Genomic DNA, 6,788 nt, shown 5'->3' on the forward strand with positions numbered 1-6,788 from the left:
CAGTTGGGAAGAACTTCTAGGTGAGCACGGTCTAGAGAGAAAAGCTGAGGAAATAATGCAATCATGGCCTCATCTGAATATTTTGTTGTCTAAAGAGTCCATTGTGCTAGCATCCAATTAATTTGGTTACATAACTAAAATGACAAATTTAATCTCCAATAAAATGTGTGTATAAAATAATGAGGTGGAGGAGGAGAGAGATGTAATATTAGGTTCTGTGTGTCAATATGTCTCTATATGTATATATAAATATGTGTGCAGAGATACATGCGTGTATGTGTGAGTATACACTTCCTCATGAGCACATGCACACAAGCAAGGAACAAAATATGCCTAGTTTCTAAAGCCCTTGTTTCTGCAACTGGTCACAAAGTTACAATGGGTATTTACAACTTTTTTTTTCCATCAACCTTTCCAACTTTCCTTTGCTCTCAGCCAGGACCTCAGCTTGTCAGTGTTTTTGTTTTCGTCTTTGCTTGAGATTTGAGTTATTTATTTATTTATTTATTTATTATACTTTAAATTCTAGGGTACATGTGTACAATGTGCAGGTCTGTTACATATGTATACATGTGCCAAGTTGGTGTGGCCTGTCAGTGTGTTTTATGCGTGTGTCATTGTTGCTGTTGTTTGCTTGTTTGGTTGTTGCTCTGTTTTGTTTTTTGTCTTGTGGAGTGAGCCACACTGTCATGTTTGAAGGGTCTGCATCCTCAACTATTAGACATGGAAATACAGAGAGGAACTCCAGGGAATCTCCAGGGCCCTAGACACAGTCCTGACTCCCCATTGTGTAGCAGCAAACCTTCTTCCTCTTGGTAATTGGGATCAGTCATCCCAGCCAGTGGTACACATCCTTGCTTTCCTAACCTACTTTACAGGACATAGTGAGGGCTAGTTGAGATAGCATATGGACACTGAGTACAAGGTATGTAGCAGGGTCTCTAAAAATAGAAGCTCTTCCCTCTTGAGTTTTCCTTCAGATAACACTTACATTACTGTTGATTACTGCTGGGGTTTTTTAAAAAGAGGTTTATTAATTTGCCTGTGTTAAAATAGTTTGGGAAATAATGTGTGTGTGTGTGTGTGTGTGTGTTTTAATGTTCAATTATCACCTTCATTAACTATTGAGGCCATCCTGAAGGATGTAGCTTCAAGGACGAGCCAAGCTCACCTCCTGAGCTTCAGGATTCAGCAGCAGATTGACCCACCTATTCCCTGCAGCACAGCAGAGCAGCTTGGCCAAGCAAGTCCTGCAGCATGAGGAGCAGAAGGGAGTCCATGCTCTCCAGGGGCAGTCAACTCTCAGAGGAAAGCAGAGGTCAGAGCCAACCAACCCCAGGTGATTCTTCCCAAATTTACCAATTAGGTAATTCAGCCCACCACCCCCATTCCCTTCCCCAAGGAGTATGAGGAGAGGAAAAGCTGGAAATACGATGTTTGCTTGTGAGAAATGCCTCAAAAAGGACCCTGGGGTAGAGTGTCTTACCACATTGTAGCAGTTACCATCCTAAATACATTAGGATGGGCCACATCCAGCCATCCCTCCTGAATTCGCAGGTGTGAATACAGTGCATGGCACTCATTGGTAAAATATGACCAGCCTTGCTTCCTAAGAGGAGCAACATGAGGAGCCCTCAAAAAGGATGAAGACATTGGCCGGGTGCAGTGGCTCATGCCCAGCACTTTGGGAGGCCAAGGCGGGTGGATCACTTGAGGTCAGGAGTTTGTGACCAGCCTGGCCAACATAGTGAAACCCTGTCTCTACTAAAAATACCAAAAATTAGGCAGGCGTGGTGGCATGCACCTATAATCCCAGCTACTCAGGAGGTTGAGGCATGAGAATCGCTTGAACCTAGGAGACAGAGACTGCAGTGAGCCGAGATTGTGCCACTGCACTCCAGTCTGGGCAACAAAGTGAGACTCCATCTCAAAAAAAAAAAAAAAAAAAAAAGGATGAAGATGTCAAGTCTCAGGTACTCCAGAGTCTGGAATCCTCTTGTGTGGAATTTTAGTTCCTTTTGTCACTGTTTTATCCAAGATCCCATGACTCGTCTATTCAACAGTGTTTTTTTCAAAGCAATCTGTTGAGATAAAGCCCAGTCCTGAAATGATTAAAACAAAATGTAGACTTAATTATATTTGTAGTCATTTGATAGGGAAAAAATACATATGTAAATAATTTTATGTGTCAAGACCCAGAAAGGATTCGGATACTTCGTATGTTAGGAACAAAACAAACACACATTATTCTGATGTTCTTTCTTTAAATCCCCAAATCCCTGTATTTCTGCCAGGTGTGACGGTGCTTTTCATTTCAGCAATGAATACACAATGACACCACTTCTTAGAAAACCTAGACCAAAGAGGGCTATCTCCCCAGCTATCCATTTCTGCAAACAATCTCTCCTTCTCATGTTTCCCCTCCCTTCCTCTCATCTCAAACATGAACCATCCTGTCTTCCCAGGGAACCAGGGTTGGAGAGCCACTTTCTTTTCACACAGTCTGAGGCTCTGTTTTTAGTGACAATTGTGCTGTGTCCTCTGAAGGAGGCCATCTGTTCACCTTGGCGGAGGTGAGTATCTCATTACCTGTCAAGATTTCTAAGTTGGCTCTTTCTATTGTATTGGAACCCACACCTTTTGATTCTTCTGCTCAGGTGCTGTTGGTGCCAGGATCTTTTTCTGGGGCTAGGGAGATGATTTCACAGCCTTGCTGGGGCCCCCTAGGAGATACTTGACCAGGGTCCTGATGGCTTGTACATTGTTCACCCTCTGTCCTTATCATACCTCACCAGCCCCATGTGGCGAATGCATTGTAAGTCACAGAATGTTGACATCATTTCTCAATTATTCACTGTTTCCCAAATAATGCAGAGGATGAAATAATGAAAGAAACAGGGTGACCAAAAAGCCTGCTAAATAGGCTCATTATTTGCAACCCAAATTAACTTTTCCATAGATCATTAATACCAGGTTAGTCAGCAGGATAAAGACATTCACATATCTAGACTCAATTCATTTACCTTGATTGAAATAAGAAACAGAAGATAATTGCAAACCTTCCAATGACCTTATGAATCATTATAAATCCAATTACTTCCCTTTCTTCCCCAAACTGAGAAAGTACATTATAAAGAAATTAGGTCACTTTTCATATCTATGGAACAAACTTAAGCCCAAGGCCAGTTTGCCAGGGGATAGTATTAACTGGGGAAAAGATCAAGGTGAGGGAACTATTGGAACTATTGGAACTATTCCAATGCATTGGAAACTGTGAGACATCAGTCATTTTTAGAACATGTCTTCTTTTGGTGATCCTGTATGTTCCAATAAAACTTTATTTACAAAACTGAGTCGTGGATCAGATTTATTCACTCCTGAACAACAGGCATTGTTGCCTATTTTTTTTTCTATTGTGTTAAGAACACTTAACGTGGAAACTACTCTTTTAATAAATATTTAAGTGTGCAATACTGTGTTGTTATCTATAGGTGCTATGATGCACAGCAGATCTCTAGGACTTATTCATCATTTATGAGTAAAACTTTATACCTGCTCAGCAACAACCCCTCTCTCCTCCCTCCCAGCAGCCACCATTCTATTCTCTGCTTCTATGGGTTTGACTCTTTCGGATTCCACATACAGATGAATTCATGCAGTATTTGCCTTTCTTTATCTGGCTTATTTTTTTTAGCATAATTTTCTCCAGGTATATACAAGTTGTCACAAATGGCAGGATTTCCTTATTTTTTAAGGCTGAATAGCATTCCATTCGTATTGTACCACATGTACAATTAGGTTATTTCCATAGCTTGGTTGTTGTGAATAATGCTACAATGAACATAGGAGTGCAGATATTTTTTTCAAGATCCTGCTTTCAATTATTTTGGATAAATACCCAGAGGTAGAATTGCTGGATCTAAGGATAGGTCTATTTTTAATTATTTGAACATTTTTTTTTTGAGACAGGGTCTTAATCTGTCCCCCAGGCTGGGGTGCAGTTGCGTGATCCCAGCTCACTGCAACCTCTCCCTCCCAGGCTCAAGCAATCCTCCCACCTCAGCCTCCAAATACCACACCCACCTAATTTTTTATATTTTTAGTAGAGACAGGGTTTCACCATGTTGCCCAGGCTGATCTTAAACTCCTGAGCTCAACTTATCTGCCTACCTAGCCTACCAACGTGTTAGGATTACAGACAAAAGCCACTGCACCCAGCCCAAAGAATCTTCATACTGTTTTTCATAGCAGCTGCAGCATTTTGCTTTCCCGCCAACAAAATACAAGGGATATAATTTCATTGTCACCAACATTTATATTTTTTTCATTTCTTTTTTTAATAATAGTCATCTTAACAGGCTTAAGATGAGATCTCATTACAATTGTGATTTGCATTTTTCAGATGATTAGTGATATCATCTTTTCATACATCTTTTGGCCATTTGAATGTCTTCTTTGGAAAAAAGCCTATTCAAGTCCTTTAAAGCTATTAAGCTACTAGAAGAAAACATAAAGGAAAAGTTTTATGACATTGGTCTAGGCAGTGATTTCTTGGCTACAACACCAAAAGTACAAACAACAGAAGCAAAAATAGAAAAGTGAGAATGAATTAAACTAATATGCTTATTTATTTATAACAGTTTATTTATAACAGCAAATTAAAAAATCACCAGAATAAAAAAAAAAAAGCAAACTATGGAATGGACATATTTGACCATCAAGCAGCTAATGAAAGTTACTCTTCAAAATACATAACAAACACCTACTACTCAATAGCAAAAAGCACATAATCTGATTTAACCACATAGCCACCTAGTGAGGCAAATGTTAAAAATTGCTCTTTATAGACTAGAAAAGGAAAGTTGAAGAAGTTAAGTAGCAAATCCAAAGTTACCCATGCAGGGACTCAGAAATTAAGCCCAGCTTGCCCTGACTGCAAAGTGCACACATACATATACACAAACTCACAAGTATGGTAGTTTTTTGACTGTGAGAGTCACGATGTTTAGCACATATTAAGCTCTTACTATGTTCCATATACTGTACAATCCCTGAGAATATAGCTCCATCAAAACCCCAGCTCTCATGGAGCTTCCATTCCATTCAGATAGGCTAACATTAAAATAATAGTTATAAAAATATAATTAAATAATTCTGGTTTCTAGTCTGAAACACAAAGAGCTTAGAAGTCAGCACATCTGTCTTCCAATGAGAAGGGAGCTGCATTTGGAGGTAATTTGGAGGCAATTGCATATAAAGCAGGTAAATTGCATTAAATGAGGTAATAAAGGTGGGGCCCCGATCTGATAGGATTTGTGTCTTTATAAGAAGAGACACCACAGGATCCGCTCTCTGAACACTGACAGTCAGGAAAGGCTGTGTGAGAACACAGCAAGAAGGTAGTCATCTGTAATCCAGGAAGAGAGCCCTTCTCACAATCTGGATTGACCAGAACCTTTATCTTGGACTTCCACCCTACGGAAGTATGAGAAAATCAGTTGCTATTATTTAAGCGACCTAGTTTATAGTATTTTTTCTATGGCAGCCAGAGCAAAATGTGTGACAAGGGATAGGCAGTTGATTACAAACAATACCTCATTTTGGTGCTTATTTTCCACAAAGCCTGGCTAAGTTCTTCTGGGGAAATCACAGAGGGAGAGAAGGAAGGAGGAAGAAACGTTGACTGGGATTTCCCCTAAGGCTAAGAAGGCAACAGAGAAGGCAGATCCTGAGTATATCAGATCTGTGAAGCTAGAGGGGCTCATAGGATGGCAAGACCTTACAGAGAAATGGTGTGGCATGTATCAGAGCCCAGGTCTGAGACAGAGCAAAGATTTCTGTGCTCCCTGGGCTAAATGCTGCTTGATCTTCCTGCTTTAAGGACTTCGTAGACTGAGGCACAAGGATATCAGCAAGAATCATAATTAAAACTGTAATTCCTATTTTGTAGGCACCACGAAAGCCTCTAAAATAATTCTGAAACCTTCAAAGGAGAATGACTACTACGAATAACTAATTCTACCGGTTCACAACTAGCGACGTAGAGTCAGATTTAACATGATTTAAAGGAATGATAAATGAATGTGATATTCTTGTCGACTCTGTTAATGTAGTAAGATACTCATCAGCCATATATGAAAATGCTATGTGGGTCAGACCAATACGTAGGGTTTTTTGCGTGAAGCAGAGGGTGCAAAAAGAAGTAGAGAAAGGAAGGGCAGGAATATGTTTTAACAGAGATTGGAACACTGTTTTGCCAGTGTCCATACTCAACGTTCAAGCAGCCCCAGGGAGATGTTCTTTAATCAACCCCACTTTATAGTTGCTCTCTTGGCTGCGTCTCCAGACCTGTTGTCCAAAATCTGGATGACATTTAATGTTCATTCCTGCCTGGAGGGGACAGGAATAAAGCTATTCTGTAAGATAAACGGGAAATCTGGATTAAACCCAACTTCCTCTCATGGGCATGGCTCCCCTTTCTGAAGACATATGCAAAGTTTGCTGATTGCCAGGAGCCAAGAATGAGCTGCTAAAGAGAAAGGAAGTTGCATCCTTCTCTGAGACAAGAAGTCTTAAATGCAGCCATTACATACTGAATTCTTGGCCAGCAGCATTTTTTTGACTCTGATGATCAAAAGTCAACCTGCCAAAATGAGGTGGGTGAAGCAGCTTCGCATATGGAGCCGTCTTCCTTGGAAGCACCCCCTTAATCCTCAAACCAGAGGGTGTCAAATTGATAGGTTGCTCCCATGTCCTGCTCTTTATTGCAGATGAGTGTCACGGGCTGG

This window comes from Colobus angolensis, unplaced genomic scaffold, assembly GCF_000951035.1.
Source record: "Colobus angolensis palliatus isolate OR3802 unplaced genomic scaffold, Cang.pa_1.0 Scaffold262, whole genome shotgun sequence".
Classification (NCBI taxonomy): Eukaryota; Metazoa; Chordata; class Mammalia; order Primates; family Cercopithecidae; genus Colobus; species Colobus angolensis.